The 10,478-nt window shown below is 39.1% G+C and overlaps 1 pseudogene; it reads right to left on the bottom strand.

The window, feature by feature from the left end:
* Positions 1-237: 237 nt before the first annotated feature.
* LOC127224856 (60S ribosomal protein L5-like) lies at positions 238-5,795 on the bottom strand (annotated as a pseudogene).
* Between the last annotated feature and the right edge of the window lie 4,683 nt (positions 5,796-10,478).

Here is a 10,478-nt window from a genome sequence, read left to right as displayed (position 1 = left end):
TCCCCTCCCCATGCTCCCAATTTGCTTGGAAGATCTTCTCCCTTACCCCGTCTCCAGGGGACCATGTATGTTTCTCTTAGGGTCCTCCTTGTTTCCTAGCTTTTCTGTCAGTGTGGTTTGTAGGATGGTAATCCTTTGCTCTATGTCTAAAAACCATATATGAGTTAGTATATACCATGTTTGCCTTTTTGTGACTGTGTCATCTCACTCAGGATGGTTTCTTCTAGTTCCATCCATTTACCTGTGAATTTCAAGATTCCATTGCTTTTTTTCTGCTGAGTAGTACTCCATTGTACACACATATTCTCTATCCATTCTTCAGTTAAGAGACATTTAGGTTGCTTCCAGGTTCTGGCTATTACAAATAATGCTACAATGACCATAGTTGACCAGAAGTCCTTGTTATGAACGTGCATCTTTTGGGTATATATATGCCTAAGAGTGGAATTACTGGATTTTGAGGTAAACTTATTCCCATTTTCCTGAGGAACCACCTTACAGATTTCCAAAGTGGCTGTACAAGTTTGCATTCCCACCAGCAGTGGAGGAGTATTCCCTTTTTCCCACATCCTCTCCAGCATAAACTCTCTTTGGTGTTTTTGATTTTAGCCATTCTGACAGGAGTGAGATAGTATCTCATAGTTGTTTTGGTTTGCATTTCCCTGATGGCTAAGCATGTTGAGCTCTTTCTTAAGCCTTTCAGCCATTTTAGATTCCTCTGTTGAGATTCTCTATTTAGTTCTGTGTCCCATTTTTCAGTTGGATTATTTGGTGTTTTGGTAACTAGCTTCTTGAGTTCTTTGTATATATTGGAAATCAGCTCTCTTATCAGATGTGGGGTTGGTGACTATCTTATCCCATTCTAAGAAATGCTGTTTTGTCTTGTTGACTGTGTCCTTTGCCTTATAGATGCTTTTTGGTTTTAGGCAGTCCCATTTATTAATTGTTGATCTCAGTGTCAGTGCTACTGGTGTTATGTTCAAGAAGTGGTATGTTCCATTTTCTCTTCTAAGAGGGTCAGTGTGGCTGGATTTATGTTGAGATCTTTGATCCATTTGGGGTTATGTTTTGTGCATGGGGATAGAATAGATCTATCTATCTGTAGTCTTCTAAATGCCAGCATCCAGTTATGCCAACACCATTTGTTGAAGATTTTAGCTTCTTTGTCAAAATAAGGTGTTTGTAGATATGTGGGTTAGTATCAGGATTTTCAATTTCATTCCATTGGTATACCTGTCTATTTTTGTGCCAATACCAAGCTGTTTTCAGGACTGTAGCTCTATAATAGAACTTGAAGTCAGGGAAGTCAGCTTCCAGAATTTCCTTTATTGTACAGGGTTGTTTAGGCTATTCTGGGTCTTTTGTTTTTCCACATAAAGTTGAGTATTGCTCTTTCAAAGTCAGTGAAGAATTGTGCTAGGATTTTGATGGGGATTGCATTGAATCCGCATATTGCTTTTTGGCAAGATTGCCATTTTTACTATGTTGATAGTACTTATCTAAGAGCATGGGAGATCTTTCCATTTTCTGTTATCTTCTTTAATTTATTTCTTTAGAGACTCACAATTCTTATTATAGAGGTCTTTCACTTGTTTGGTTAGTGTTACCCCAAGATATTTCATGTTGTTTGTGGCTATTGTAAAGGGTGATGTTTCTCTTATTTCTTTATTAGCCTCTTTATTGTCCGCATATAGTAGGGCTACCAATCATTTTGAGTTAATCTTGTATCCTGCCAATTTGCTGAAGGTGTTTATCAGCTGTAGGAGTTCCCTGGTAGAATTTTTAGGGTCACTTATGTAAACTATCATATCATCTGCAAATAGTAAAAGTTTGACTTCTCCCTTTCCATTTTTGTATCCCCTTGATATCCTTTTGTTTTCTTATTGCTCTAGTTAGAACTTCAAACACAATATTCAAGAGATATGGAGAGTGAACAGCCTTATCTTGTTCCTGATTTTAGAGGAATTGCATTGAGTTTCTCTCCATTTAGTTTGATGTTGGTTGTTGGTTTGTTGTATATTGTTTTTATTATTTTTAGGTATTTTCCTGTTATCCCTGATCTCTCCAAGACCTTTATCATGAAGGGGTGTTGGATTTGGTTTGGTCTCTAGTGAGATGATCATGTGGTTTTTCTTTTTCGAGTTGTTCATATGGTGGATTATATTGATAGATTTTCGTATGTTGAACCATCTTGCATCCCTGGGATGAAACCTACTTGATCATGGTGGATGATTTTTATGATGTGTTCTTGGATCCCATTTTCCAGTATTTTATTGAGCCTTTTTGCATCAATGTTCATGAGGGATAGTGGTCTGTAGTTCCCTTTCTTAGTTGTATCTTTGTGTGGCTTGGAAACCAAGGTAATTGTAGCCTCATAAAAAGAGTTTGGCAATGACCCTTCTGTTTCTATTGTGTGGAACACTTTGAGGAGTATTGGTATTATCTGTTCTTTGAATTTCTGGTAGAATTTTGCACTGAAACCACCTGGCCCTGGGCCTGGGCTTTTTTTTTTTTTTTTTTTTTTTTTTGGTTGGGAGACTTTTGATGACTGCTTCTGTTTCATTAAGGGTTATAGGTCTGCTTAAATTGCTTATCTTTTCTTGATTTAATTTTGGTAAGTGATATCTATCCAGAAAATTGTCCATTTCTGTTGAATTTTGGAATTTTGTGGAGTACAGGTTTTCAAAGTATGACCTGAAGATCTTCTGGATTTCCTCAGTATATGTTGTTATGTCCCCCTTTTCATTTCTGATTTTGTTAATTTGCATGTTCTCTCTCTGGCTCTTCTTTAGTTCGGATAAAGGTTTATCTATCTTGTTGATTTTCTCAAAGAATCAACTCTTTGTTACACTGATTCTTTGTATTTTTTCCTAGTTTCTCCTTTATTGATTTCAGCCCTCAATTTGGTTATTTCCTAGTGTCTACTCCTCCAGGGTGAGTTTGCTTCTTTATGCTCCAGAGCTTTCAGTTGTGCTATTAATTCACTAATGTGACTATTCTCCAGTTTCTTCATGTGGGCACTTAGTGCAATGAACTTTCCTCTTAGTCCTGCTTTCAAAGTGTCCCATAAATTTGAGTATGTTGTGTCTTCAATCTCATTGAATTGTAGGAAGTCTTTAATTTCTTTCTATTTCTTCCTTGACTCAGGAATGGTGCAATTGAGCATTGTTCAGTTTCTGTGAGTTTGCAGGGTTTCTACAATTTGTGTTGTTGTTGAACTCTAACTTTATAGCATGGTGGCCTGATAAGACACAGGCAGTTACTCCATTTTTTTTTTTTAACCTTTGGAGGTTTTCTATATTGCTGAGTATGTGGTTAATTTTACAGAAGGTTCCATGTGGCACTGAGAAAAAGGTATGTTCTTTTGTGTTTGGATGGAATGTTGTGTAGATGTGTGTTAAACCCAACTGGGTCATAATTTCTGTTAGTTCCTTTGTTTCTTTGTTAAGTTTCTGTCTGGTGGACCTGTCTAGTGTTGAGAGTGGGGTATTGAAATCTCCCACTATAAGTGTGTGAGGTTTTATGTGTGATTTGAGTTTTAGTAATATTTCTTTTACTAATGTGGCATAGATGTTCAGAATTGAGACTTCATCCTGATGGATTTCTCTTGTGATGAGTAAGAAATGTCCTTTTTCATCTCTTTTGATTGGTTTTAGTTTAAAATCTAATTTGTTAGATATTAAGATTGCTGCTACTGCTTGTTTCTTGGGTCCATTTGATTGGAAAATCTTTTCCCAACCCTTAACTCTGAACATCTATCTTTGAAGTTGAGGTATGTTTCTTGTATGCAGCAGAAGGATGGATTCTATCTTTGCTAGACCTTGTCTTTTTATAGGCAAGTTAAGACCATTAATATTGAGGGATATTAATGACCACTAATTGTTAATTGTTGTTTGTTTTGAATTTGTTGTTGGTGGTATTGTTAGTGGATCCCACTCCCTTTTTTTTTTCTTTTGGCTGTTGGTAAAGTGGGATTATCTATTATCTATGTTTCTGTGGTTGTAGTAAACTTCCTTGGGTTGGAGTTTTCCTTCCAGAATTTTCTGTAGGGCTGGAATAATTGATATGTATCATTTAAATCTAGTTTTGTCATGGAATATCTTAGTTTCTTCATCTATAGTGACTGAAAGATTTGCTGGGCATAGAAGTCTTGGCTGGCATACTATCTCTTAGATAGTTGAATATCTATTCAGGATTTTAGAGTTTCCATGGAGAAGTCAGGTGTAATTCTGATAGGTTTGCCTTTATATGTTTCTTGACATTTTTCCTTTGCTGCTCTTAATATTCTTTCTTTATTCTGTATGTTTGGTGTTTTGATTAATTTGTAGTGAGGGGACTTTTTTTTGTGGTCCACTCTATTTGGTGTTCTGTAAGCTCCTTATAGTTTCATTAGCATGACTTACTTTAGGTTGGGAAAATTTTCTTCTATGATTTTTTTGAATGTGTTCTTATATTGTCATCTTCCCATCCCTTCTTCCAGTGTCTGCAGGTGGGGTCTCTTCCTCTCCTGGTGGGTATGGGTCTGAGGTTCTCTTCTGGTGGGTGCAAGCAGGTCCAATACTCCAATGGGTCTCATGATGGATGCAGGCAGGACTGAGAGACTCCCTTTCAAGGTGGGTTGAGGAAGGACTAGTTTTGTGATGTCAGCAAACTCCGGATGATTCCGCCGGGACGGGTTTTCCTGTGTGCAGTTCCCAGGCCTCAGGAGGCTCTGAGCAGGGCACCAGAAGGAGGCATATCACTTTTCTTGTTACTATGATCAAAATATATGTAAACATAACAACTTAAGGAAGGAAGGGTTTATTTTGGCTCACAGATTAAGAAAGTATATGATCCAATACAGTAGGAAATGTGTGGCAGCAGAAGCATAAAGCAGCCAATCATATTGTAGCAAGAAGCAAAGACAAGAAGTGAGTGGGCTGTAAAACATCTCAGTGTGCCCCAGTGACCCACTTACTCCACAAGGGTTTCCATCTCCCAAAGGTTCCATGACCTTCCAATAGAGCACCAGCAGCTGGGTAGCAAGTATCCCACCAAGCACATGAGCTTGTGGGGTACATGTGACATTCAACCCACAATAGCAGTTATAACTCCCAATTTATATATGGCAATCAGTTGACCATATATAGGTTATGATTTCAAGAGTTGTCCAGAGAGACTGAAATTCAACTAGTTGTAATTTAAGCTTCCAATATTCAGTAAACATACTCAAATATCAATAGAAATCGTTTGATGCTATGGGGGATAAACAAGCCTCCATCCACAGCTCCCTTCAGGGCCCTAAAAACTTTATTGCCAGTTGTAGTTCGGGCAAGACTTGCATCCAAAATAGCAAGTGACGGCACCAGACTGACCATCAATGCTCTCCACATTGTATTCACCTCCAGTCACCTCCACATGGCCTTCATAATCTTGTCCATACCAAACCTATTGAAAAGCCTGCGGGCCAGCAGCAAGCCAGTACAATAGGCTGCAGCATAATTTGTCAGGCCAACTCTCACACTGTATTTTGGCAATTCCTGTGCATATGCTGCGCAGACTATCATATCCCCTTCTATAGGGCATGCACAATCTGGCAGATGATATCTCTTGCTAGTTACATGCATTATTATCCTGTATTTGGGTGTGTTGTACTTATTTTTGTCCCAGATCAACAATCGTTTCTGAGCATAGTAGTCAGATTTACCCTCTTGCCACCTTCTAAATCTTACTTGGTACTTCTTAAAGTAGGCCTTATTCTTGACAACTTTCATGAACCCCATCCTGCGGAACAAACACCAGCAACCGCAGCTCCACACAGACCTGACATTGATAAATCATAATTGTCAAGGAAATCGAATTCCTAACGGAGAGCCTGACCCAGATAGGAGTTACAGGCTTCTCAGAGTAAACACACAGAAATATGTAGAAACTCCAGGGATGACACACACAAACAGCCCTGAGTAGAAATTGATTTGCAACTGTAAGTACAGTTTAGCACATCCAAGCTGAGTCAAAAAACAAGAATGCAGGCAGTATCCTGGGTTTGGTATCATATAAGAAAACTGAAATATCAAATCCATGTATTATATAGGAGGTAAAGTAGTTTCTAAGACAGGCTTTGAGTGAGTCCTCAAAGTATGTGCAGGTCTTTTAACTGGAAGTAAATTCAGCCACTTGAAATATCTACATAGATGTTAGAAAGTTCTATAATAATATTTCACACTCTAGAATATACACAAAGGGCTGTGAATGTGGTTCAGTAGTTGACTGCTTGCTTAGCATGCAAAGGTTATAGTTTTTATCAACAACACAACAACAGTATACAGATGAGGAATTTGCAGAAGATGAAAGGGGAGAGGAAGGGAAGGAAGAAAGAAACATGTAAATTAATAAAAGTTACATGTTTCTAACTTTTGCATGAATTTTACCAATAGGGCGACAGTCATGTTAGCTCCATCTTAAATTATACAATTAATATCTAGTTAGACTTGTGGCTTTAATTTAATGTATTACTAAGTGTATATACTGTATAAGGACATCTAAGAAAACTACATTCTAAAATAGAAGTTTAGTTTGTCAGATTTGTAATATTTTGCTGCTCAGGAAATTTTATATGCATGTGTCTGGTTAGGGTTTCTATTGCTGTGAAGAGATGCCATGACCATGGCAACTCTTGTAAAGAAAATGTTTAATTGGAGCTGGCTTACAGTTTAGAGGTTCAGTCCATTATCATCATGGTGGGGCCTGGTGGCATGCAGGCAGATATAGTGCTGAGGAAGTAGCTGAGAGTCCTACATCTTGCAGGCAGAAGGAAGTGTCCTAGACTCTGGATGGTATCTTGAGCATATACGAGACCTCAAAGCCTGCCTCCACAGTGACATTCTTCCTCCAACAAGACTATATCTACTCTAACATGGTGATGCCGCATAATAGTGCCACTTCCTTCGGGGGGCCTTTTCTTTCAAACCACTGCAGCATGTTTTACTTCAGATGACTAAGATTATTTCTTTTAAAGAGACTTATTTATTATGTATACGGTGCTTTGTCTGCATGTATGTCTGCAGGCCAGAAGAGGGCACCAGATCTCACTACAGATGGTTGTGAGGCAGCATGTGGTTGCTGGGAATTGAACTTGGGACTTCTGGAAGAGCAGTCAGTGTTCTTAACCTCTGAAAATATCTCCAGCTCAGATGACTAAAATTCTTAAGAAAAGAATCAAATACATGATGTACTCTTAAAAATAGTTGAAGATGTTTAAGTAACCAAGTTTATAAACAAAACCAGATATTAGTCATAGTCCCCTTTAAAAGTGATTGTTAAGGGGCTGGAGAGATGGCTAGATGGTTAAGGGAATTTGTTGCTCTAACAGAGGACTCAGGTTTGGTTGCAAGTACATAAATGAAGACTCACAACCATTAGTAACTCCAGATCCAGGGCATCTGATGCCCCTTTCTGACTTCTGTGGCTCAACATTCATACACATAAAACAAAATAAACCAAAAATTTTAAGGGATTGTTAAAATTCTAAGAATCTCAGCACTGGCATATCAGTTATTTTTCTCTTGTGATAAAACACCACAAATAAAAGCAATCTAGGAAAAAAGTGTTTATTTTGGCCTACGATTCCAGAGGGATGAGAGTCTAAAGTGGTGGGCGAGGGGTAGAAGCAGGTAGTCAGAGCAGGAAATGGAGAGAGTGCTTCTTCACTGACACACACAAAGCAGAGAGAGAACTGGAAAGGGAGCAATGATGTAAGGTCTCAAAACCTGCTCCAGCAACACTCTACTCCTTAAAGGCCCTACAAGTTCCCAAACAGCACTACCAGCTGGGAACAATGCCTTCGGTCTAACCACCACAGCTTGGGAAGCTGAAGCAGTAGAAACTGGAATTCAAAGCAAACTTGAGAACAAATTAGTTCAAAGGCAGTCTGAGTTTCATGAGAACTGCTCTCTCTCTCTCTCTCTCACACACACACTATTGCTAAATGTATGACTACATCAATGTTTTAAAGCAGTGGTTCTCAACCTTCCTAATTCTGTGACCCTTTAGTATAGTTTCTCATATTGTGGGGACCCCCAGCCATAAAATTATTTTATAACTGTAATTTTGCTACTGATATGCAGGATATCTAATATGGAACTCCCAAAGGGGTCATGACTCACAAGTTGAGAACCACTGTTTTAAAGATTTATTTCATTTTGTGGTGTGTGTGTGTGTGTGTGTGTGTGTGTGTGTGTGTGTGTGTATACATGCACACATTGGTGCTCAAAGAAGCCTTAAGAGGGTGTCACATTCATGGAGTTGGAGTTGCCAGAATCTGTAAACTACCTTGCATGAGTGCTGGGATATCAACTTGGGTCCTTTTGACAGAACAGCTGAGCCAACTCTCCCACCTTAGATTAGTATTCAAAACTACAAATGTTTATAGAAAACCAATTTAAAAAAAAATTATCCCAACATGTTCTCTGAATTCTGTACAACTAAACTGGTTCATGTCTTACCCACACTGAAGAGGAAACTGAAACACAGGATTACCCAGAGGCAGATCTAGGATTTGATCCCAAATTTGTTAGCTGCAGAAACCTAAATTTTTCTCTTTCTTTCTTCATTGCTTTCCCCTGACAAATAATTAGACAGCAATAATATATAACTGACATACATGTTAAGAAAAAAGTGTGGTTTTCCCCCTCCCATGTCCTGTAATGCCTGGGGCTGAGATTGTCATTACCCCACAGCAGAGGTTGAGGAAGTGTTTAAGCACTGGGCTGAGTTATCACTATTTCAGTTATAATATACCCTTCAAACACTTTTAAAAAAACCAGGATATTGGCATTTGTGTATATACTTGCCATTTTCTCATCAGAGTAAAGTATAAATAGAAGAAACTCAATAACCTATGGCTGATTACCGAAACTATGTTTGTCTTATGGATAGAGTTTCCCGTCCTTAGGCCTTTTCCTTAAATTGGTTCTGTGTGTCCCTGGGGAGGAGAGAGTACATAGACAAGTGTCCTTCTCAAGGATTCTAACGAAATCTCAGGTTTAAACTGTCAGGCAGGTACGATTTGATGATCCCCATGAGTGGCTAGCACCACTGAAGTTGCACTCTAGCTATCCACCAGAGTATTAGTGAGCCACAGGCCCACTGAATTCTTCCAGGGATGTGTAAGATTGCTGGAACCACAACCTCTCTTCAGCAGCGTCTGTATCTTGTTGTGTTGACATTTTATGGCAAACAGAGAACTGGTTATGACTTTCAGAGGACACGGTGGTCTTCCCAGTAACTTTAGTCCCTCCTCCTGGTTAACATACTCCCAGTTTAGTTCAGACAGCCAGCCCAAGGAAGAACTCCTCTTCACCACTAAAATGTGGAAAGCAAAATGTGTAAAGGTGGACACCTGGCCTTGTTTGAGTCAATGAAACCTAAGGATCAAACTGTAGTAATGGAGATGAGACTTCTGGGGGAGAATGCCAGACAGATGCCAAGGGTGTTATGAGGAGAAGTTCCCTGACCTCCTGGACTGCCACTGGAGCTTCACCAACCATCCTGGAACTCTGAAAGGGAGGCCTATCTTTTTTTCTGAGGAAAGAACAGACATTACAGTTGTATTGTATTCAACTTATCCAAGCAGAAGAACTATACTAGGCATGAGCTGTGAGGAACGCTGCACCAGATCCTTCCAGGACTTAGCAGAAGATGCTTTACTGGGTAACAAGGAAGAAGACAGGGATTAGCAAGTCATGACAGGCTTTTCTATTTATCTTGCTCTACCATGAATAGTGAATTAGTTAGCCTTGAAATGGAAAACCTGTCTTTACACCTTGAGATACTTCTCAATGAGTTTTTCACCCCCATTGATGTGTTCCAGTGACTAACTTACTAAATTTTCTTTGTTTATCCCCCTCCCCCACCTCTTTCTGTAAGCCAAAACTCAAGAAAAACCCTGGTGGGCATTCTTGGTTGGGTTAGTTTTATTTTTGTTCTTTTTCCATATGATTGACAGAATGAACTCTCCAGTCCCCTCTCCTGAGTGAATTGGTCACTGCTAGACTTTTTGCTCAGAAAAACCTTAACTATCATTGTGTTTTATGTCAGGGGTTGGCCAACCAAATGTTGTGGGATATTTTTATTCACACTCTGACACTCCTGAGACTGACAATAAAGTTTACTTTGAATCACAGAGTGGAGCTTGCTAATATCTGACCAAAATTAGTCATAGAGGTTTGGAGGACTGAGGCAATGTAGAAAGACACAAGGAAGTACTAGGGAGGGGTTCAGAAAGATTCTTGGCCTTTTTGGATGGAGGAAGGAGAGGGAGAGGGAGAGGGAGAGGGAGAAGGAGAGAGAGAGAGAGAGAGAGAGAGAGAGAGAGAGAGAGAGAGGTCACTTCTTTGTTGCTTCTCTGATTATTCAGAGAAGGTTCTTACTCTGATATTTGACTCCTGAGTTTTTATTGATAAACATTAATTAGATAAACTACTTCATCTGGCATGCAA

The sequence above is a fragment of the Phodopus roborovskii genome, unplaced genomic scaffold, assembly GCF_943737965.1.
Source record: "Phodopus roborovskii unplaced genomic scaffold, PHOROB, whole genome shotgun sequence".
Lineage (NCBI taxonomy): Eukaryota > Metazoa > Chordata > Mammalia > Rodentia > Cricetidae > Phodopus > Phodopus roborovskii.
The sequence above is the reverse complement of the archived record's forward strand: the minus strand, read 5'-3'. Positions and strand labels throughout refer to the sequence as shown.